The sequence below is a fragment of the Camponotus vicinus genome, unplaced genomic scaffold (assembly GCF_025532165.1).
Source record: "Camponotus vicinus isolate PSW18456_S1 unplaced genomic scaffold, iyCamVici1.0 SCAF_3, whole genome shotgun sequence".
Lineage (NCBI taxonomy): Eukaryota > Metazoa > Arthropoda > Insecta > Hymenoptera > Formicidae > Camponotus > Camponotus vicinus.
The window spans coordinates 21,546,152-21,571,628 of record NW_028141967.1 but is presented as its reverse complement, the minus strand read 5'-3'; the positions used below and the strand labels follow the sequence as shown (position 1 = coordinate 21,571,628).

Here is a 25,477-nt window from a genome sequence, read left to right as displayed (position 1 = left end):
TGTATCGAAAATATAACGCGAAATCGAAATAAAATCGCGGGCCCGAATACTTTTGCAATGGAAGACTTCTTTCTCGAACATGATGATAACGATCGTAGAAAACCATCAACTTTATCGAAGTACTGTGAAGGAGCTGATACTTTCTCTTATTATTCGTATTCGATATACAGTGGTTAGGTCGATCCAAGTTTCTGAATTCTGTTGAAACCGTTGAAGCCCTTTACTACCGCATTTTCTTTCTCTCGACGTTATTTCTATTTCTTTATTCCTTTAATTTCAATTTTATTCTGGTTTTTGAAAATAATTCGCGCATAATGTAATTGTTCCACTTATTAATATCGTATAGATTTTTCTTTGTTAATTTAATTGTTTAATAACTTTCTACTGGCATTTCCACTGAAAATTTTATACACAATTTTTTTCTTTTTTATATATATGCTACTATAATATTATTTTTATAAAATAAACTTTCAGAAGCTCTTTTATTTAACAGTAGCAATTTCACGCGAGATGGAAAAAAAAGTCAAATTTTGTCTTTCCACATATTTCATATAGTTATCATACATACACAGAAAAAGAGAGAGAGAGAGAAAGAGAAACACACACACGATGCCCAAAAATGTGCAGCTGCGAGATATTAACCTACGGATTCTTTGTGGATTGCACGCAGCTGGGCGTATTCTCGCCCATGGCAGATTCTATTTTCGAAAATTCGATACAACGTCATCATGACACATATAAACTGTACATATAGCTTTCACTTTAATTATTTCACCACAATTGTACAATTAATCGAATAGCGTAATTAATCGCTATTCGAAACTGTGTCGGTAGCTGGCACTACCTCGTACCTCGTAAAGGAAAAGAGTTAATTACGTTTTCGCATTTACGCCGATTTACAACGGTATCGCGTCGACGCGATTAACGATAGGACGATCGACAGGTGACGGCCAATAAGGCTCACGATTTACAACGACATCGATTTCCCGGCGCACTTTCAAATACGCCATCCAATCCTCTTTCTCGCCCACACCTTTATATCTTTTTGCACTCTGCGCTCGCGCTCGTGCTCGTAAAGCGTACGATTTCAATATCGCACGCGCGGACTCCTACGTAATTCGATTTCGATCTGACGACGAGGTATGCCGCTTTTTCACTCTGTGAAACAGTAGAGTTAGACTACATACATGTGGTGCATCGCACATACGCGACTATCGCATAGTACGCTCCTATCTATCATCTACGGATTCCACATGTTCATTGTTCTGTATCTTGATAAATATGAATTAAATTAATATTAAATCAGGCACACAACCTCAATCGTAAAATGAGCGCTGTTTATACGAGTTTGCCTAAATAGAATGGATAAAAAAATTCTTATTTTTTTTACGATTCTGTACAAGAAAGAATAAATGAAAGAATAATAAAAGAAGAATGGTAAAAAGAAATAAAAATGAAGTGAAAGAAAAGTTTTGTTTTGTATATATAAACTTTTCTCAAATTCTCGTCCGAGTGATAAAACTTTCGAGGGTCGTCTGCAATTATCCGTCGCATCTTCATTTGTCTCGTTCAAATTAATGAAAGCATTTTTCGTGGAAGTATATTAATGGAAAATCGGTCGAGAGGGATCGCGGGGCAGAAAAAGAAGGAGAAAAACGCGCGCTTGAGCTTTTATTGCTCCGTTATTTCGTTACGAATTCACTGTCGAGCTCGCGCGATCGCAAAGTCGAATACACAATTATCTAATTAGCGCGGCAATTACGTCATCGGAATTTCATTGAGCGCGTTAAGCAGCCAGGTAAGGCAAGTACTACACATATATACACACACATACACTCATATATATACAACCGTCGACTTCGATCGGTCGCTGCAACGTAACTCAATTTTCCAAGACAGTCGAGAATGAAGAAAGAAGAATGAGGAAACTATCTTGCCGGGGCAATTACAGAAAACCGACCTTGTGGCTCTTTCTCTCTCTTTCTTCCCTTCTCGCCACCACTTATTTTTTCTTTTATTTTCTTCTTTACGGCACAAAGTGCGCCTTGACGTGCTCGCGATTAATTTGCTGATTCGCGATCGCGTGACGAATAAAGACTCTGCTAATCAACAGATGCAACCGCGATTGTGGATTCGTATTCATCAATGTACTAATATAATTTTCTATACTAATTAATTTTAAGACCAGCTGTTTTCTTTATAAAGATGCGGAATCAATCGCGGATACACGCGGTTATGAGCTTGATGTAATTTGTGAAATCAATCCTCAATTAATATCGCTTGTACTTTTTGCCAAAACAGTTCGACGAAGGATATAATACGTGAAGCACATATGTAGCAAATACATACCATGTATTATATAAGCGATAATTAATACCGCAATGTTCGGAGCACGATATAATTCAGAAGAGCAAAGGAAACTGTTAAGAAAGAGAGAGAAAAGGAGAAAGGGAACTATGGGAAATGGCCGTACGTGAAATATCGCGTCGCGTGTCGAGCAAAATTTTTTACTTATTCCGAGGTTAATTTAGCATCGCACGACGTTATTCAGGAATAAGGAAGTCGTTTGTATCGCGGGAAGGCTGGAGTGAATGCGCGACGGTATGCGAGAGTGTATTAGCAAGAGTACTTATTACCTCGCCGACAAACGCGAACGATGATTCAAAACTTAAATAGAATTAACGGCGTTTCCAAGCGGAATCCAATTAAAAACGGCATCCTACATTCTTTCGACAGCAGCAAGCCTTTCGGGTCAACATTGTTATTCATGGTGAAATCGAGTGTAATTAACTCCATGTATTTTGAGAAAGGGAGGAAGAGAAAACGCGCACTATCATGATTACAATTTATATTGAAATTTTAGACGATTATCGGATTATACATTATACGGTTTAAAATCCTCAAAAGCTATTTTCATTAACAATGTGCCGATTTAATTCAACGGCTTCCCGCGTCACCCTACTGCACGTGCTTGAAAATAGTGTTTTTCATGACAAAGCGAATATGCATTGTACGTATCATTCTTTCTTCGGAGCGCGCGATCCTCCATTATCCATTTATTCAATATTAAATGTGTTCATCCGATACGAATTCTGAAATTGATCTGCATAATGCATAAAGAATATATGAAAAATACAGGCAAAGAGATATTTAATATTACCTTTAGCATATATCATATAAATGCGCAATCTATGTATATATTATCATTTTCCATTTAATGCCATCTCCAAGTATGTATGAATATTATATAGATATCGCATTCACGCGACGTCAATACCCGTCAACGATTGGATAATCATATTTAACACGCTTGGGCGCATAGAATCCATGCTCACGACTCGTATTTAGCATTAAATGCACTCGTCTGATTGCGAGCCTGAGTTTTATACAAAGCTCGCGCGTAACAACGTTATCTCGAACGGAAAATCATACGGTCGCGTTTCGCGCGCACAGGACGACGGTATACGGGCCCAGAAATCTATTCGATCCAATTTTATACCGTCCCGCCACCCGTCATCGTTCGCGTTGCTCTCGCGGATTTGCATGAACGAGCGTAAACGATTGCGCGCAATATCCACAGATTCCCTCGACGAGCGCGAACAGTATGTAGCGCGCGCATTCGACTCTGCCCGTGACGTGATATATCCGCATTTAATATGAGAACTCGCGCACTCTTGATGGAGGAGAGAGGGGAGGAGGGGGCAAGCGATCCGTTTGTTCCGATTTCAACGATACCGAACGGCACGGGAGCGAATTTTGATTAATGGTTCTTCGTTTACACGCGCCCCTGGGGTTTCGGAGGACGTAAACGCCCCCCCTGGCTTCATCTCTATCCCCCTCGCCCCGTAGTTCGCCGCGCCTCCTCTCCTCCTCTCTTTCTCTATCTCTTTTTATTTCCTATAGACGCCGGAATTTTTTCTCTCCCCTTTTTTGCCATTCATCTCGATCTCTCGGCCACCGCGCCTCTTTTTCGCGGTGTGCGACGCTCCTCTCTTTCTCTCTCTCTCTCTTTTTTTTCCATTTTCTTCTCCGCGTGTCTTTTGTCTCTCTTCTTCTATCCGTCGCGGCAGATTACATTACTGGCTGTAATGTCAAGTATGAAACATTACACCCGACAGTGTCACTCGAGTCGAAGGGATCTGCGAGAGATGCGGTTGCGTGTTTCCGGACGTCTGTACCGCGAAACAGGAGAAATACGAGCGATTATACGGAATATCTTTATATGTAGATTCGACACATCATATAAATATTTAAACACAATGTATTATGTAATACAATAACGAAAATTAATTAATCTTACTCTACTTTATCCTGTCAGAGTTCGCGTCGATTAGGATTAGAGAAAAAAAACGAAAGTCTATTTTTCATCTAATTGACGCGAACTAAGATAAGACCGAGTTGCATCGCAATAGATCCATCAAGCGTCATTCTTCTTAGATCGCTGATAGAGAAGAAACCAATGAAACAACGAATCCAGAATCGTTTCCGATAAAACGCTCATCCATCATCTCGTCTGCCACTTAAACCGGCTCGGCACAAGCCGGTTACTCGCGTAACTCATTTATGCAGTTGCGCATATAAAAGCGCAATCAAGCGGATATTTCGCGACACGAGGTAAAATCCATGGGTCTCTGCGTTACTCAACTACATATCGCTAATGGAAACTCGTCGCTCATATACTAGAAAAACTGGAATTATTATTTTGCTCCAGTTATATTACCGTACTTTGCTTTTATCATCGGACAATCAATATTAACATTATTATCAGCCCATCGCTATTATTTTATTATTATTATCATCACTATTTTGCCTTGTTGTAAAACACGCACGTACACATGCACGTGATATTGTTTTTAGATTCTCGTACAAATTCCCTCTAATACTGTTTGCGCCAACATATGAAAATACAAATATAAATCTTCCACTCATCTATCTATACAACATATTGCGAAAGGACACGATAATATCGTGCAATATTTCGTCGACAAGAAAAACATCGCGCGCATGACCCGATTCGCATGAGCACGAAATAATTTATGTATATAGCTCTTTTAGAACCGATGCATCTTCGTTCTTGGAATCCGTTCAAATGCAGGAAGCGGCTTTACGGTACAAACGATCGTTTGATATCTATCGGTGGTGTATGAGGTGAACAGCATTGCGATGGATCCTTTATATGCCTTTGTGTGTACGTGTGTTTGTGCGCGAGGAGAAGGCGGATTGATTTTTTAAAATATTAATATTTATCTCTCGCGGATTTAAATCGCCGCGCGGAAAAAAGAATGGAATGTTTCCCTCGAAAGAGTAAAGCGAGTTGGAATACATTATTGTCCGGAGAGGCAATATTTATTGAGTCGTAAATCTCATATCTTTTTGTGAACCGCGGTGAACTCGATATACAGCTTGCGCGTGTTAAAATATAATCGTAGAAATCGGCACGAGAATAGTTTTTAACTTTTATCTATGAAATAAAATTCTATAAATTTCCTCTCTCCTTCTCCTTCACCCACACAATATTTCTTTCCTGAAATTCTGCGCGCTTATCCTATAAATATATCCTGAAATAGTGCTTATTTTATAAACGAGCGAGGAGAAATGACAATTTCACGTTACTCTTTTATCGGTGAGCGGAAGAAAGCACTGCCGGAAAGATGACAATTCCGATTCGCCTAAATGGCCCCGTATAATTCATACCATCCGCTCGAAAAACGATACGTCTTCGTTTCCTTAGAACGGACGCTAAAGCGTCCGTTCTAACGTACCAACGGTTTGATTTTGATATCGGTACGCGAGGTGAAATCGTCGTATTCGTGGCACCCACATAATGGCACCCACAAACACATTCGCGAGCACATCGACGCGTTCGTTAATGCAACAGCTCGTCGACATACCGACGCGAAAATACAACGTGGGACCGATAAATTCTCACTTTCGGCCTCGTGGAAAAATGTTCGTTTAAGCCCCTCCTCCCTCGGAAAGTTCGCGCCCGTCCGACAACGTTATTGAGTATCGGAAGTATACCAAGTAAGTCAACCTCGAAGCCGCGCCGCGCTAATGACGAACTTGCTTCGCTGCGCTTTACCGTGCACGCTATATAACCCAACTGTCTAAACCGATCAAACTCTTGTCATCCGCTTTCGGATCTACCTTCGTTGTTGACGACCGCTGAATATATATATATATATATAAAAGATATATTCAGGAAAAAAAGTATAATCATGAGAAAACAATTCATGAGAGAATGAAATTTACGAGAAAACAATTACCTTTGAAAAAAATTTTATCGTTCAATCATATAAGTAATATTTCTTTCCATTTTCTGCCATGTATCATAGCGCATTCGACTGCACGGATTTTCATCAAAATATGGAAAATACACGAGAAAATAATTGAATTTAAAATACGCGCTATAATATATCATAGTAAAATCCTTTTTTATAGAGGTATTATTGAGTATGAAAAATTTTACACGGAGAAAATTTTACAGCAAGTTACGTGAAAAATCCCTTTTACAACATTTATTGTAAAGCTGGAATATAATGTCATTAAAATATATATTATGCTATAAAAATGATAAATTATGCATTTGCTGTATGGTTTGTTAACGATTATGCATTTGTTTGTGCATCAAAATATTTGAATAATTACAATACTCTTTTGTAAAACATAATATTATTGAATCAAAATATCGCGTGATTTCTCTTATATACATATTATATATATATATACGTTTCACGATTACAAAAATTATATTATAATTTTCACTATAATATTTTCTCCGTGTATAGAGGGGAAAATTTATTCTTTTTTGAAATATTCCGTATGAAATTGTGCATAAATATTAAGTGACGCATTAACGAGTCACGGCTCGTTAACGCATCATTCATTTATTTATCTCGTCTCAGGTAAAGCGTGGAACGATTCGCCGCTCGTGTCGTAGCATCACTCTTGTCCCAAAGATCACACACTCACGTATCTATGTATAATGAAAACACAACGCAATGGAAATCGTCAATTTTTAATAAAACGTCGCGACACATATCGCGAAATGCTGTGCGGATGGCGCGGACGTGGAGTCGTTCGATCAATATCGAAAACGATATCAATATCGAGACGAGAGTCGTCCCCGTTCGCGACGGCGTTTTCGACAGCGCTGTCAATTTTAACATTTAATCGGATTTCGCGCATGACACGCGAGCGCGCGTGCGACGAAGGGAACGTATTTAATAATGATCTCTTTCGATTACGCGCGCGCAGGACGATATCGTAAAAAGACCGCCCGCATATAAACTTGCCGAGATAAGACCCGCGGATTCGAACATTCCGCCACCGAGCGGTGGGATTAACGCGAGAGAAACGCGATTGGATTAAGTCGATCCGCCGAAAATCCGACGTGTCATGTATTTCCGGGAAAAAGCGCGAATCGCGCGTGTATTTCCTGCGCGGAAGCGGCCGACAAAGCGAATGCTCTTTTCCCTGCATCAGACACGGTCGTCGACTTCTCTTTCCATCTCTCTCCTTCTCTCTCTTGTCGCGGGCGAGGCGCGGCACCTTCGTGCGTCACGAATGCGCGGCTTTTAGTCATAAAGTAATCCAAGGAAAGATTACACGGTGCTCTCTCGACAAACAGAAGTTAATTCAATTCCGGACACGTTTTTACGAACCCGCCGGGAACTTCACACGTAATTAAATTGAACGCGGTCACGGAAAAAGAAACAGGCAGCCAGCCTAGTCTCAGCGAGTCTTACAATTAGATTCGCTCCGCGGAATGTAACGTGTACTCTACAACCGCCGCATGTGTCAGGGTGGTAACGGTAGTCGTCGAACGGAAACAATTATGCAAACATGAATAGAATTTCGCGACGAATAATCGACTCGTCGATTTCTGCAGCTAGCGGGCGTGTACCTGTTTCGAAAATGCAGTTAAATATAACGCGTAGTTTATCTCGCGCGCATCACAGTAGTCGAATAATTGGTAACAGTTACACGAAACAATAGCCGAAAAACAACGTTTTGTAATTGATTGCCCCGCGGTATAACTGCGTGCAATCGTAATTATGTCGACGCGATATATCTCGCGCTCGTGCGCGCTGCATTACGCACGCGTGCGACGCCAATTTATTTTCGATAGTTGCGTACATACGCGCGATCGGGTCATCCGCCGCACCGCATCGAGGCATCGAGGAGAGTTCATCGATCCCGATTAAAGTTCAAAAACATATGTCCCGAATTCACCGACGCGACCGCGCGGATGTAATAGCTCGGGATATTTTCTGCCATTAATGTACCCTGCGAACTCTCGGAATATATTTCTAGGATGCTCTTTATTTGGGTGCGCGCTTTAGAGGGCACAAAGCGCTTCGCGGTTGTTGCAATTCAGTATTAACGACTCGTTAATGGCGCGGTTCGGCCGAAACAATTAGATATTTTACCGATGCAGCAAATATCAAAAGACAATGGGGAGGAGAGGAGGAGGTTATCCTCGCTTGCGGATAAACTCGATTAATAATATCACGCTCGGCAAAAGACCGCTGACGGCGAACGATTCCATTCGCGGCCGACAATCGACGATTTCTGCTCGATATCTTTATAATATTACAAAAGTATTTTATTTCTTACGGTTGGACGCTTAATCATTTGTTTTAATTTTTCTATCGTATTAAAAAGAGACGATTATTTACAATTAAATATTAAAAGCAATTATCTCTTTAATTCTGTTTACACTAATTATTTCTTATACGCTTATTATTCACTTTTATATTATTCTCTCTCCATTATTTTTATCGATAAGAATTAAAGATTCCTATCATTGCCACAGTAAAGCACCTAATACTTAATAACTAAAAAGAGAGAGCGCAATTCAATGTCTTGAAATATTGAATTTTTTTCGAGTCGCAATGTCTTTCGGAAGGCGCGACATTGTGGCTTCCTTTGTCAAAATGGCGCATGCCTTGAATCAAAATGTTGTCGCGAAATCTGCAGGTAAGAAACAAGTAAGTCAACAGTCTGACACGCCGAACAATACCCGGCGCTGTAAGCTGTCGCGCTGCAGCCGCGTATTTACGGCGACAAGTATGTCTTTACAGCGTCGTTGCGCGCTGCCGCGCACCACCGTTGCACCGCCCGCAACAATGCACTCCGCGAACTATACCATACTGACATCGTTGCAAGGACCATCGCTCGAGGCAAAGCGCAAAACCTTTTCTGTGCGAGCTCTGCCGCGACTCGGGTCTCGAAGCAACAAGTTTCGCGACCGAGTTCTTCACAGGCGCCAATCGATAAATATAATATACCTCTAAATCAATGATTCGATAATAGCCGATGATAACGTCTTTGACAATCATTCCTGATGTTTTATACAGGTGTAAGATGTTAGATTTAACACGTCTCGATTTATCTTGTTCGTATAATTATATTTTCCACTTAAGATTCTAAACAAGTAAAATGAGATGAAGGGAAAGTCATTGAAATCGCTGAAACTACGTGGTTAAGAAAGTTATACACGACGCGCGTACGATCATTTCAGGCTCCAAAGTGCATCCGAGGACTAACGCCACCGCCACCGAGCAAGCTTAACGTCATTGGCCCACAAACGAACGAACTTCGGCGCATTCGACGATGTTCGCGAGTCCTGCGCGAGCTCAGCGATAATCCATGCCTCGAACGCTGCTAACTCAGATGTTCAAAAGTCGCTCTCTCTCTCTCTCTCTCTCTCTCTCTTCCTTCCTCTTCTCTCTCTCTCTCTCCTTCGCTCCTATTTGGCGCAAAACCATACCGCACAACGCGTGTGCGCCATCGTGGGATAACCAGCATTAATTCGCGTCCCCTCGGCACCGAAACTTTCGGGCCAACCATCCTCAAAGTCAACAAAACGATTCGCGCATTAGTAACGTTAATGTTCCAGCCACTAAGCTCGTAACGCGGTCCGACAAGAACAGCCGGTGAGACTCTTATCGCGCGTGATTATTGTTACATGCGCGTGTATTAATGCGTCCGTTATTACGGATAGACGAGGGAATGAACGGTTCATCTGTCGCTCCCATTAATTTCTAGATCTTGTCGTTATCGTAGAAAGTACCTTATGGTTCTTAAATAAAATTTGTTTGAAAGTTGATAAAATATCTATGACATTAGTATATCGCGATCCATTTTACAAATGCTATTAATGTTTAAAATTATCCATGTGCGGATTTCTCTCGTGCGAAAAATTATAAAATGCAAAAGTAATTTACTTTAGTCTCTCGGAATACTGGACAATTACGTAATTGCAATATATCAACGTCGCGTTTATCTGACGACAATGAAAATGTTTAGAGGCGAGGATGTAGCACGCGGCGCCATTATTGCAAACTCCGCACAATCATTTACCGAGAGCGGCGTCCCACATTCGTCATTATTACCGTTATCGTATGTTGCCGTATCTATTGTCATAATTAATTTGATCTGAACGTAATAGATAACCTCACTTGGTAATTTAATGGTAACGAGATTCACGACAAAACAAAGAAGATTATTCGCGATACGTCAAAATCAACTGCATTATGTATGGTCTATGTCGCGATACGATTTAATATCCGATACTAAAAATATATAGGATGACCCAGAAAACCTATTTACAGTATAAATAACTAAATAACAATATTGTAAAAAAGCAATATTGTAAAAAAAAAAGCAATTTTTGCATGTACCTTTAAAAACAAGCATTTTTGTTCTCCAGTTGCTCCACTTTTCTCTTTACTTTTCATTTGTCTTACTTATATGTAAAGTTCAATATAGTTCTTCGAAAACAGGACCGTTACATCTTTTATAAAGATTCTCTCTCCGTCTCTCCTCGATGCTAAGATTTTGCGCGATGCTGCGGAAGATGTACAAAGCATGGCAGCGCGAGGCGAGGCGAGGGAAGGCGCGAAAAATATTCGCGTATACGTAAAGAATATCGGAATCGAATCGAGACGCAATCGAGAGCCCGAGTCTCGAGTTTCATTTCCTACGCGCGAAGAATCATCGTAAGAGAGCAACGAGGGCGGCGAGAGCAGAGGGAGGAGGAGAGGGGGGATACAAATTCCCCCCATTTAAGTTTCAAATTAGATTTTTCCTCGGCAATCTTGGCCGCGCGCGCTCGGATTACATTCAGAGCCCCTTCGCTTTGATCGGACGGGCTGATCGATTTGGCATGGAATGCTCCACTTACTTTCTGTCGTTTGCTCGTAAGAATCGTTCTCCTCCTCTCCCTCTCTCCTCTCCCCCGCTCTGTTCCTATCTCGGACGAATCTCAATGATATTGTACAATTTACGTTATGATGGAAGTATGGCAAATCCACGCGAACTACAGCGGGACGGAGATGTTAACGGAGGAATAGAACCGAAACGGTACGGATGGGAAAAGTGCTTTATTACAAAGCCGATTGTAATGAAAGTTCCGGGAATGGGTCGCGTCCGAGAGAGCTATAAAGAGCAAATTATACCTCGTTCTCCATGGGCTACCTTGTCAATATCCTGAGATAAAATCGCAATAAAGCACGCTTATGCGCGAGCGTTGGCCCGTCGCTCGATTTACTACCGCTCCTTCGTTTAGTAAATAACCGAGAACGAGAGCGAGCGCGAGTCGAGAGAGAGAGAGAGAGAGAGCGCACCGGCGAAGTCCGGGAATGGGGAAATGTTTGATCTAGGCGGACGCACTAGATAAGAAATGATTTCCTTACGTATTTACGTGTTTGTACGCAACGGGGATGCTGCTTCTTTCGCGTCGAGCATGAAAGTCGATTCGAAAACACGGGAATACGCGACGCGAGACGACGCGACGCGCATCCTTTACATCCCCGTAACAGCTGACATTGCAACTCGGTTCTTGTCAGTTATCTTTTTCCTTTTCAAAAAGGTTTCTACATGCTAAAAGATATTTGACTATCATTTTGCCTTTACATAGCGTCTGCTGCAGCATACAAATATCCGGCGAATATTTCTGGGTATTCGCGTTTCTAGAAATTAGATTACACATTATTTATAATGATCGTGTTTTCATTCGCTAATAAGTTTTTCGTGCGCTACTATACGTATTTTGTTTAAATTATTTAAATGTAATTAAAAATACTCATTTTCTATTCAACATTCGCAGTTCCTGCAAAAAAACGAAATGAAAACGTGATTAATTATCGCACCGGTCTCGAACAAAGCGCACTCTAAATTTTGCCGCGGTTTATCTCGCTACAAAACGAGCTCCGCGCTCTCTCTCTCTCTCCCCCTTCCCCTCTTTCTCACCGCGGAAGGGCCGAGAAGAAGCGCACGCGTGAAATATGTTTATTGCGCACTTTCTTCCGTCGACCTTTTAAAAGACTCCCGTGTCGCGTCGCATCGCATCGCATCGTCCCTGCCGTGTCGTCTTTATGCGCCGGAAGTTTTCCGGCGAGATAAAAACTTGCCGCCTCGGGACGACACACGCTGGACGCTGGCGGCGGCAGCGGCGACGGCGAGCGTGTAATTATTTGTTGATGACGCATAAGCCCGCGATATTTTCCCGGCAGCAGGCAGCAGCCTCCGGCATGCTGAAAACAGAAAGCGGGGTAGAGGCGAAACTTTCCGCGTCGCCGCTCCACGCCGCGTCGCACATCGGTAAGAAACCGCCGTAGCGTATGGCGCCAAGTTCGCTGTGACAGATGGCGGGCCAAAGTCTGGGATTTACAGCGAGCGCGTCAGCTGATGTCGCAATTATTTCTGCCGTCCAGTTTTGTACCTCGCTATCTGACCCGATTGCCGAGAGAGTCGCGTCGCGTCGCGTCGTATCGCGCGATTGATAATCCCAATTATATATCGCTCTCGACGGCGAACAACGGGAATAAATTGTCAAGTTTCCGGCGGCGAGATAAAGCGGCCTATTACAAACAGACACGAGTATTAAGGATCCCTCGCTCCGCCCTTGTCGGAAAAATGGGACTATGCGGGCCCAGCTGTGGCGCTAGTTACTTTAATAGTCTACGGAAGAAACAATAAAATAGCCATTTGTGAGGAGCTACGTGTTATTATATCTATATATTTTTATTCGAGGCATTTGAAAAGTTAAATGTTAAGTGCTTTTAAACGTGTCTCCGACTAATAAGGTTTTACGCGTATATAAGTAGACGGCTTAGTATAGTAGTGCTCGCTTCATTTCACATGGAATGTCGAAAATGATAACTCTCTATAATTTCGCATATATACATAATTACTGACATATTACATATTAAATATTAAATATTTACAAATTACATTCATAAAGCTTAATTAAGCTTAATTAAAATTAACAAAATTAAACGTAACGTTTGTGAAATGCTTCGTATCAAAATTTTCAACCGCTGCCTTTGTATTTAATTAATAACATTTAGCGGATTATAAATCCTAATAAAGTACGAGCTTTCTATCATTGTTTAATTATACGTTTAGCTTCATAATCTACAGCAAATCCCCCCTCCCCCAGATCGCCATTTTTTCGAATGTGCATAGCACGCGATGTAAAGTTCAATTGATTGCGTAAAAACTCGCGTTAAACAGTTACCGTGACACCCGCATAGCATAACTCGTAACTTGGAACGAAACCACAGTGCGCGTCATTAAATTCGCCGTAAATCATGTAAATATTTACGACGCTAAAAATACAATCGAGAGGGGAAACGAAATGAGCGCGTGCATGCGGGTCTCGGAAATTCGTATAAACGCCTGATAATTAAGGGCTCGTCTACACAACGACAAAGATTTTCTCTCTTTCAAACGATAAAGACCGTTAAACGCGATATTCTCGAAAGCGATAATCACCATAATCTCTTTCGTCATTAGCCTGTAGTCCCCAGTTGAAAGCTAAAAATATTACCCCTTTGTCTTTGTCCCAGTGCCGAGTCGTAGTTAGGGTAGCTTATGTGGGTTAGGGTTAAGCGAAAAGCCATAAAGTCCGGCGGGGATGTTTCAACGGGGGGTATATCGCCGGTTAGGTTGGGTTACCGGGGTACCCCTCTATGCCTGACGATGGGGTGCGAATATTCAGGGTGATCGCGCGCGTGGTCGCTCTTCTATTCATTGTAATTTCTGCGCACGTGGGAATTCGACCGAGCCGCGTGTAAATACTAAAGGCCGTGCAGTTGCAATTGCACACGTCCGGTAAATACGGCGTGTCGGTCCCTCCCCCTCCCTCCCTCTCTCCCCCCACCGTTCCCTTGAACGTTACGAGATTTCGGCCGGCGCTAATTAATACTCGCGCAAAAAACTCACCCATCACGCCGAAACGGGACGTTCCTCGCACGCTAATAAAACACGCTAATAAAACCCCTTTGCTCGCCGATCGCACACGGTGATTTTATCGCCTATGCTCGAACGTTCGGATCACTCGCGCGATTTGTCGAATGTAACTAAACCGGATTTTAATTTGACAATTATTCGACGGTGCAAAAGAAAAGCGTTTTTGCGCGTTGGTTTTTCTTCCTGTTTATTCATTAAACTCTTCATCAGTAATATGTATAATACTTGTTATTTTTTCAGTTATATTTTTTTTAAATTTTAGTGGACAATTTGATCAGCGATGCAGTAATACGATAATTGGAAACATCAATATAACAACGAAAACATATGAAAATAAAATTTAAAATTTTTTTTTAAAATAGAAAAATAAAAAATTTTCCAAATATTCAAATAGTAACTTTTTTACAGCCAAAAAAAAGAGCCTTATTCCTCGTCATTGTTATATATAGAAACGATTACGTATTCATTTATCCGCCGAAACTTTTCGACATGACGCAAACATGCATCAAGTGGATTAAAGCGTCTTTCTCGGGTAAAACAGTGTTCAAAAATAACGCTCGTTCGTAAATTTAGAGATCCGCGGAGAACGTGCGGGCTAGTTAGATTAACAAATTGAATTATGTTAATACATATTCTGGGACGCATTTGCCGCGCAAACTCATGCACGCGATTACTATCGACGCGATTTCGCGTGCTGCTGCTGTTGCTGCTACCACTCGTTTGGCGTGCTCGAAGTGAAATTAAATCGACCTTGCGCCCTCCGGGATGCCCGTGTATTTCATTTTGTTTCTCTTGCTCAGCCGTGCTCTTCAAAGCGTCTAATGTACCATTGCGAGAGCGGCTAAGAGCTGTGCCCCTCGATGAAAACCTTCGCTCGATTAGCCGTATTCGATAATCGAAAGAGGGATATCTCTCGCACGAGGATGCCTCAAACGAATCGATGGCGAGCGAGACAAGACGCCGTTTCAACTTGTGTTTACGCTCGTCGGAAATGAATGGACGGCACGGTCCATTTTCGACAATTGCGGTCTTAATTGGCCGTCTGTATACTGTAGGATATGCTGTTTATACGCCGTGGTCACGCAATTTACGGCGTGATCGTTTTACATCGCGCAACGCGTTGTTTGCTCGTCAACGGTCGACTGGCACATGTATATTCTGCGAGACTAGCCCGATACAGAACTGGCTGGAAACTAATCGCAAAACTAACACATTTGATCAACAATGCGTAAATTTTCGATAAAAAGGGATTATCGTATCTCTCATGTGATTGTTGTGCGGTCGTTTCTGAGAAATATAAACAATCAATGGTCCCGCGACGTTAAACGGATCGATCTTCCAATTGCCAAGAGATTTCTATTTACTATTTGCTTTATATCAGAAATACATTACAGAATGTTGCTTTAGTTGTAATGGCAGACATAATGGATCTTTGACAATTTTAAGAAATCGATTTTCTCTCTATCATTACATTGAGAGAGATTAGCACAGTTTTAGATTTATATAAAAAATAATAAGAAAAAATTATACATATGAAAAAACAATTGTTATCAACATTAATATATTTCACGTGATTCTCGACAAATGTTTTTTGATGAAATCTGCATTAATTGCCTGTATCACGTATTTGCATTATGAACAATTCATCTGTGACAGATTTTAGCAGCGTTTATTGAATAAAAAACGTATTTGTATGGAACAATGATCGTGGAAATTTTTAATCTCCATCCGCTCTCCTGCTCTGTCGCGCATCCCGTTTGACAAAAATTCGTCGAGTATTTGAAGGATTAACTCGCGAAAATTCGCCGGCTAAAACCACCGATTTCGCTTCGAATCCGTCCGCGGAAAATCGTTCCGGGTCGGGGGACATTGATTTTCCACCCAAAAGGGGGCAGGGAGAGGGGGGACAGGAAGGCATATAAGGCACAAGCGAACCGCGTCCGTTTGACGAGAAAATCGCTCTCGGCTCCGACGCTAGCTAGTCTACAGCCGTTCCTCCGTCGACTTCGCGTGCGGCAAAATAATTTAAACTTTCGATAAACCGCCTCTGTAACCGAGTGTGTTGAGAGGCATCTCGCTCGGGCGCGGAAGCCAATAAGAGAGTCGCGGTCGCGCGCGCCATGTCAAGAGAGAGAGAGAGAGGCAGTCTGGAAATGAATTTCCGCCCGCAGTCCCATCGTCGCGTGTTTAAGCGAAATACAAAATTAATAGCCCGTCTAGGACAACGCGCGCCTCTTTCTCACTTCGGCGCTCGTCCGTCTGCGGATAGGATAGATTTAAAGCACTTTGCGCCTAATTTCGCGCAGGATATCCCGAAACTATCGCTCGGATAGAGCTTCTTTGTCGAATTTGAAATTAACTTTTTTTCCCCCTAAAGGAGAGATTGACGACGCGTCGGTACTTTTCGAGACGTTGAAAATCGATAGCGAAATCTCCGAAGTGCAATAAGTCGAATTTCCGAAAATAGCGCGAACAGACACACATTCATAAGACGAATGTATCTTATTTAATCTGCGAAGGAGAAAAAAACGCGTAAATCGCGCTGGAAGCGGGAAGGAAAAGATCGGCCGTATTGTACGTGTTCGATCGATATTTTACCGTCGAAATATCGCGTTGAACGTCGAGAATTGCATCGCTAGCCAGATCGAACGTTATTCATGTCTTCGAGTTAAGCCTTCTTCGCACTGATTTGTCACCCATCGAGGAATCGTATCGATCGCCGACGAATGCAGAACGTTGGCTAGATAGAATGCTACTTACGTCGCGTCAGTCAGATAACGGATGCAAATGCGCTCACCAGCCGCGCGAAAGGATTTGACAGCACTCGTGTATTACATATCGCGCTTTGCAGTTTCAAAAATAATGGTCGACGCGTCTCGCGAAACAATTTCTAAAATATGTCGCGGTAATCCGTGCCGGGAAAAGAGAATCTCACGCTGCCAGTGTTAACAGATAGTAATGCACACCGATGGTGCCATAGAAAATAACTCGGCGAGAGCTGGGCATCGGTTAAATGTGAGTTATCTCGGCAAACCGTGAATGTCACTTTTGTTCCGCTCTTCTCCGCAAACTATAATATTTAATCACGCTATATTTAATTTAAACCGCGCTTTTTAATTTCATCTCGTATTTTTCTCTTATCGAGTTGAAAACATTTATTCTTTTAAACGTCACATATATTTTTATCCATGCTTCATGCTCGTGTGTGTTTCACGTATTTTCGTAACAGTTATATTCATATTATTTTAATAATATAATAATATAAAATCTATAAATAAATTACATTAAATTATAAATTATATTAAATACATTATAGTTGAAAAACGATTAAAAAAGATCACAAATGCATAATAAAATCTTAATCTATTAAAGTGCTGATTTTATCCGCAAAATGATGTCGAATATAAATAAAATCGAATATAATAAAAACGTCAATTTACGAGGCGAGGAAGAAACAACTTGTTCCGGCAACGAGATCGCTCGAGTCCTACGGGAAGAGTTAGAGCTCGTCCTCCAATTCGCCAGAGCGGCGTTATCCGCGCGAAACGGCTGCGTCGCGACGCTCGGCAACGAATTCACAATTACCGGGACCCTCGGAGGAATCGCTACGTCGTCGCCAGACGACGCGGATACAAAAGATGGGACTTGCGCGAGGAGGAACAACGAAAGCCTCGGGTCGAGCTCGCGCGCACACTAAGCGACGTTTAACTTTCCCCCTCTTGCGTCGCGCGGCCGAATGCACTTAATTAGGCGCAAAGAAGCGCCGACGAAGGGAGAGGCAGAGTACACAACAATTAACTCGATTAATTCACCCGGCGTGCGAGTCGAAGACGGTTAGCTTAAATTCACCATCGTCTCTCTCTCTCTCTCTCTTTCTCAATCTCGCTCTCCTTGTCTTTCTCTTTCTCATCCGCCCGGCTCGTGCACGCGCACGCCACTCGCATACTTACACCACCGGAGTCGTTAAAGACGCGATACTTGGGGTGTCTGGATGCAGATGCGGTTACTTGCGAGATAAGATACCTAGTTAACGATACTTGCGACGGGTTGCATTTAGATGCGGTGCGGGAGCACCGTGTTTGCGCGTGTGTTTACGGCGCGCATTTATATAGATATCCATTCATTTTCGATATAAAATTTTATTCTCTGCCCAGATTATTTATATTAAAGACAGCGTACTTTCTTAAACTAAATCAATGAAAATGTCATTGTGATTAAAGCGATAAATATTTCGCGAAGATTACTATTTCACTGATTTTCCACAAAGATTCTCCGTCTTATATTCCATATGAATATGACAGATTTCACTGAAAACTCAACCACTGCTAAAATTCTTGTCGGTTAAATTTCACTATTTTCAGTAAATATAATACTTAAAACTAAAACCATTGCTTATCAGTGATATAATACATTACAATTCCATTGAAGAGAATAGAATTAAATTATCTACTATATGAAAATTGGCTCAATACTACAAAAATGTATCCATCTAATTACAAGTAATATGAATTTGTTGTTTCACTAAGCGGCTTTAAATAATAGAATAACATGTCGGTTATCATAATATTCTGAAGGAGACTGCAATATTATTCGCGAATCTATTCGAAATCTTCGTACTTGGATATTTAATGACACCGACATACACTCATACGCATACGCTGAAGCGGCGACGTCGACGACGAACTCTAGTTTCGTGTCCTTTCAGCTAAGAACGGCGACGACGACAAGAGCCGGTGAGCACAATTAACTCCCTTGGAGAAAGATACATCCGAGGTTGGTGCGAGGCAACTCGTAAAGAAAGGAAACGGAATGGCGAAAGAAAGGGAAGAATAGAGAGTACGAGAGGTGGCAAAATAAGACCAGAAGAAGCGCGATGACAACGGTGCTCGAGTAAAGTCTGAGGTTTGGAAGAAAAGGTAGAAGGAAAAAAAGGAGGAGGCAACTAAAGAGAAGCCAGCAAGGCGAAAGTGCACAAGAACGGAGGATGAGAGAAGCAATGGGCGGACGGGGATTTTTCCACAAAGCCGATAAATAAAAAAGTTGGTAAGGTCGGAGGCGTTATATATATATATATATATATATATATATATATATATATATATATATATATATATATATATATATATATATATATGAGAGAGATGCGGAAAAAAAGGGTAGGAGGACAACAACGATTGTGGATACGGAGCAAGGTACGATGACGCATCCGAATTCTTCGAGTAATGATATCGATAACTCCGTCCGTTGAGCGAGAGGCCGCGAGTTATATTTTCCATGCATCCTATGCACGAAATCTTGCTTCTGCTTTTTATCCTCTTTCCTTCCTTCCTCCCTCAATCTTTTGTACGAGGTCGCGCGTTCTGTCGCGCGCGAGAGTGTGCAGCGCGCACGCTCATATTTATAAAGGCACGCAGCATTTACCGGTGAGGGTCTCTCGTGAAATTCCGTCATAGTAATAGCGACGGTGGTTGGTGGTGCAGTCCTCTCTTTAACCGCGACTCCACCCCGTCACCCCCGTGTCGCGCCCTCGCGCATATTCATATTTGCCCCCCACATGGGGGCTCGCTCTCTATCTCTCGGTCCTACGTTTCGTTCCGTCGACTCTCGGAACACCGGTATGCATTACAAGGCATTACTCGTCGGACACGTGTAGCCGTTATTTATGTCGCGTGCTCCCTCTTTCCTTCTCTCTCTCGTATGCACGTACGTGTAAAGTGTACGAGCGTGTGTCAGAGCGAACTGTGCACCGAGCGTGCTGCGTAAAGTATCGGTAAATGCTAGCTGAACGCACACTGATATCGGTAGGATTGGCGCCACGGATTTTATACGCTCTAACAATCGAACGAATGATTTAATCGCCCGGTGGCAGTTACCGTATATTGGCGCGGTTAATGTTTTATTCCTTCCGAAATGTGTACTCTGGCATTTCGACTGTCACTTGCACAAAAATTGAAAAGAACGAAACGAACGAGGAGGAAACGTTGCGTTCTTATGAAAGTCGAGTTGATTTCACAAAGGGATTATTATTGTATTTTAGCTCACATTTTTTCATATTAGTAACACGCTAGTATTAGCTATTTTTAATCTACCACGTGTGTATGTTTTAATCATTGATTAAACGCTAATTTCGACAGAGAAGGTATGATATGTGTTTCCTTCGCTCAATTTTACTATTGTATAATTACATCTAGAGATACTAGAGATACTAGACATACTAGAGATTTGCAACGCGCGGCTTTAATTACATCAACGTTACTTTGCGTTACTTATTAAATAATAAATCAATGAAAAGCGTCAGTTGGTTGAAAAATGGAAATTGAAATTTTTCAACCACAGTAGTGTGTGGCAGGGAGGCCGCACGGAGTCCGTGCGATATTGTTTGCAACAATAAACTTCTGAGTTATAATTAACGGCGCTACAACAGCCGCAGAATTACTAATCCAACGAATGCCCGCTCTCGGTTTTACGATGTAAGTACTGTGTACGACATTTGCGCTACCGTCGCTCTCGAAGTATCTCGCATACATGTGCGTAGCCACAAACAATCTCGGCTATGGATATGCGAGCACTTTCAATAAATTACGAGTCACAAACCACGCAGCCTTCAAAGATTAAAAGATTAAAAGCACGCGAAAAAAGTTCTTGTAAAATAATTCTTCTAATAATACAAATTTCCCGTGTCTTTCGATTTGTCAACGTCGATCGTTTTAACTTATGTATCCCTATTCATTGAGAGCGCGCACCGTAGTTTCGACCAAGGCTGTACCCATGTGAACGAACGACGTTGATACGACCATTCAGCTACCATACCGTGTGCTGCGTCGTAAATATGTCGCGAGATGGGGAACGCACACATTCTGCGAAACTTGTCGGGGACCTTTCTGTCGGCCATAGAACGTCCGCTGTTGGCCTTCGGGCTTTTAATGGCCTCTTGCACGCGCTATTATCCGCTACACAGTCGTGTACATACATTTTTGCGCGACTCGTCGTAACCATGCCGTGCTTCGTATTCTCGAACGCGGTTGTCATTTAGCGAGACGCGCTCTTACGACACCTATTAGCGACTCTCTAATCGATTCCTCGCGATAAAACGCTCGGCGAATAGTGTTATCCGCTACCGCGCCAGTACAATCCGATAATGAATGAATTTCCGGGACTGGCCGTTTGCGGAAACTTGAATTTTTTCAGGAGATTGAAGGGACGAACGAAAGCGATAAATTTTTTTTCATTTTATCGATGTTCTTAATGAAAGAACATCGATAGAAATTACGAGTCTCTTTGCTGTTTGCACGCACGCTACGTAATTTAAATTCTCAGATATTTCAATATTAATAATGTGCATACATCATGATAATATTGCAATCCATATTTCTTGATTTATGACTGTCGGCTGCACAAATACTACGTTTCGCGCACGGCTCGGAGAACGGAAAAATTAGACGCTGCCGTTCCACTTGGTGTTCAATTTACGCCTGCTGGGTGTAAATTGCACAGTTGCCGCAACGTGATTCTCGTCGAGCTGTTGTTTGAGACCAGCCCTCTTTGCGCTTTTACGCGATGTAAGAAGCAAACGCGAATGCTATGTAAAAAAAGGAGCTCGGCGTGAAAAACGGGAAAATTGGTTAACGAAGAGTTTACCTTGAGTCTAACCGAATATAAATTGGACGTTTAACAGCGTGAAACGAGCGAGGCTCGAAAAGCACGCATTTTCTGCTTTATTAGAAATGAAGCTTATGCTCACGCTAATGCGATGTAATAAGGAAGCGCGCAAGTGCAGTAACATACTACTTTAAGTATCTATCGTGGAGATACTTTGCTCAGCAATCTTACTTTGTATCTACTGCGCATACAAATTTAATATTAATGTTAAACTGACGAGGAGCGATGTTAAAAGAGCGTATACCATTTACATTTGTTAATATCGCGTTCAAGACGGCTGTTTTTTAACACCATTATTTTAATAAAGAAAAATCACGAGATGCAATATTGCGCGATAATGAGAAGCGAATTAAATTTTCAGAGTAGCAACAATGTTAAATATTAAATTACACGAAGCAATTTTGCTTTCTACTGCGATATCATAAGCGCGTCCGCAACGCGCGTATTTTATTCAGATTCAGCCCAAACTCCTCGATGTAAATTGGCATATGAGAGACTGACTTTTCTCTTTTTTTCGATATAGCTATTAACATAGTTTTATCTATTCCAGGGAAGAAATTCGCGAGCTCGCGTTTTGCGAAAAATTTAAACAGAAGCATCGCCGCACGTCGAGACATTTAATTAAATTTCCGACAGGAGACGTTCGCTCCAGAACAAACATTTTATAATTACTCTTTAATTTCAATTCGTACACGCCATTAAATCAAGAATAGTAATTTATAAAATATGCGATATAAAGAACAGTTTTCGTTTGTTTGAAAATTAAAAATTAATTCTATGGTAAATAATAAGTTTAGATATCAAACTAATCCTACGTGCTGCGTGCAATTTTTTATTATACATTAGACGCACACAAAAAAAAGTTTGTTTACTTGCTCCATATATATGTATGCATATGAGAGAGCATTGCGATATAAACGCTAACGATACAAAGTTGGGAATATTGGTTTTAAAGTACCATTGTTTTCAATCGTACCGGATATTGATAGCTCTGAATATAAAAAGCTAAGTTTCCAATGTCCCATTTCGCGGAAGCGACTTTTACGCTGCTTTTTACTTGCGCGAGTCTCGCCTTCATTGTCAACTTTTATCCGTAACTAAAGACAGAGTCATACGGACAAAGTGTAAAGCGCAAAGTAAAGAGCCGCGAAGTCACTTGGCGGAATAGCACGCGGAAATAAAAATATATACCAGATGTCTCATCTCAAAGTGAACGTTTCCAGCATCCAATTCCCGACCGCTCTCCTCTCGCCCAAAGATAAAATCGAAACCGGAATTAAATTAACTTGAAAATAATTTGTTCCGCGGCCACGTCACGGTAGGTTACGAGCGGTATCGAGATCCTCGTCAGCTCGAGCGAATGCCCGAGGGAGCCGCGCTCGAAAACCCAGGCTCGATGGAACCCCATAATGCGCCGCATTAACGAACCACTCCGCGTCTTCTCGTCGTGAGCGAGGGGTTCATCGCCGGGCCGTAAAACCATCAGACATCCGTGAGATATATAGGGTGTCCGCGAGGCTACCGCACTCTGGCGAGAGAGGCTATAGGTTGATTAAAGATAAATTCTCCTGGCAAATTTCAGACACGCGAAAGAAGGGGAAGATGTATGTAAAGATGGATAAAAATAAAGCACGGAAAGCGGGATATATATCTGGCGGATTTAACTTATTAACGACGCATAGAGAGAAGCGTTCTTTTTTATCGAACCCACGATAAACATAAGTCGAGCTTCTTTTCCTTTCGCGTATTATTGGCCTTCAATTCTCATAAACCTTTCGAATCCCTTCAGCACGAAGAGCGTCCGGTGAAAAGCAGATCCGGCACAGCGCGATTTCAACGGTAAACGGATAGAAGAAGTTCCGTGTACACGAACAAATAAAAAGTATTTACGATCGTGTGCTGGAAACACATCCGACGCGCGCGAAGCTGCGGGAGACACGAAAGGAGAGTTCGCCAAGCCGGCCAAGTAAGTTTCGCCTTCGACAACTTTTCCACGCCGTCGGATGTTCCAAAACGACGGGGATATGACACGTATGTATGTACGTGCATGTGTGTATAAGGAGCGGTGCCGTGTGTCTGTGGGCCCCTAAATCGACGCGGCGATTCGGAAGGGCGTAACCCTCTTTTTGTCGCGAGAAAAAATAAGACGAGAACGTGGCACGGCAATTTTTCTTAAAGCGCGAGGCCTTGGTAAATTCATTACTAGACGGAGAAATATAGTTGGACGGACGAGAAATGACCGATAGATGAAATTAACCTTTCGTACTCTTCAGCTGTTTCGCGAAAATCGCGAAATTGCGCGAAAAAGGTATCACATGTTTTCTCTCGTTATCGCGTTAGTATACCGTTAATATATCGCGCTTGAACTTTCGACCTCCGACACGGAGTGCTATTCGACATCGCCGTCGAGAAAAGAAAGAAAGCATTATTAAAAAGCGCCATACGTTCCTATTATTGCTTTATGACCCTCCAGTGCGCGTGGGCGCGCGCAATAATTTAACGACGAAGAATAGCGCGGAAAAGTCGCCTCGTCTCGCATCTTATTTTTTTTCACGAAGAATCATCTGTTTTCGGGCTGTGCGCCATCAATCTCCGTAAACCCCGCGAATACACGCGAGCATGGCTGGATTCCGGTGAGATAGGTAAGCTAGGGACCAGCTCCCGCAAAATGTACGAATTAAGAGGGTGCAACGTAGCGTGATGCTATCGTACATTGCAAATAAATTAGAGAAAAAATTACATATAAATTTTACACATCATATTTTCGAAAAATAAATCTGTACGTTTAATCTCGCAATCGTATCCGTTCAGAAAATAACGTTTAACTCTAGCACTTATTTTCATGAATATTAATATGAATACATTATATATGATATCATGTTATTTCATTATATATATGACATCATGTTTTAGCATGTTTGAAATGTTTTTCATGTATGAAAAAAAACTGCGAGATATAAAAATAGAAATAAAATGGAAATATAACGCCAACTTTACAATATTTGCGTACCTTTCTTTCTCAAATATATATATATATATATATATATATATATATATATATATATATATATCTGGCAAACTTAAATGAAGTACTATTTATCAAAATTTATTTGTAAATGCAAATAAGATATAAACTCGAATGTTATCTCGAAATATTTAAATGTCAGAAGCAACAAGAGCCGACGCAAAACGCGTATATGATTTCGCCTCGTCCTCACGGCAATCAGCTTCCGGATGTACATATACGTAGAGATATTTCAAACAGCAGTCGAATACACGTTCCGCGGCAGTTTTATCCCGCTCTGGTCGCGCCCGAAAATTCGGACGTGACTGCCAGACACGTAGGCTATTGATTGGCGGACACGACGGTGCGGTGCGGCGATATTTCGCGTGCGGAGAATCACGGAGTGCGCGAGGGAGAGGGCGAGGTCTCGATTTGACCCTCGTATGATAATACGACGGCAGATAATTTCCGGATCCCGATACACGGGCAGAGTAATGGGAAAAACGGTAACCCTTCTGTCATATCCGTTATAGATTCATTCGATTCAACCTC

At 41.8% G+C, this 25,477-nt stretch overlaps 1 protein-coding gene and 1 long non-coding RNA gene across 3 annotated transcripts in view; one reads left to right on the top strand and one right to left on the bottom strand.

Annotated features, from left to right (window-relative positions):
- LOC145969263 (uncharacterized) overlaps positions 1 to 25,477 on the bottom strand; it is a 191,755-nt gene that overhangs the window by 86,425 nt on the left and 79,853 nt on the right. The window lies entirely within an intron of this gene.
- On the top strand, positions 5,807 to 24,692 carry LOC145969265 (uncharacterized). 2 transcript variants are annotated; one of them, XR_014437999.1, is made up of 3 exons: positions 5,807 to 6,024; positions 18,968 to 19,305; positions 23,711 to 24,692. It is a non-coding gene; the product is annotated as an uncharacterized LOC145969265 (long non-coding RNA). The 2 variants fall into 2 exon arrangements; XR_014437998.1 differs by lacking the exon at positions 5,807 to 6,024 and adding an exon at positions 17,014 to 17,277.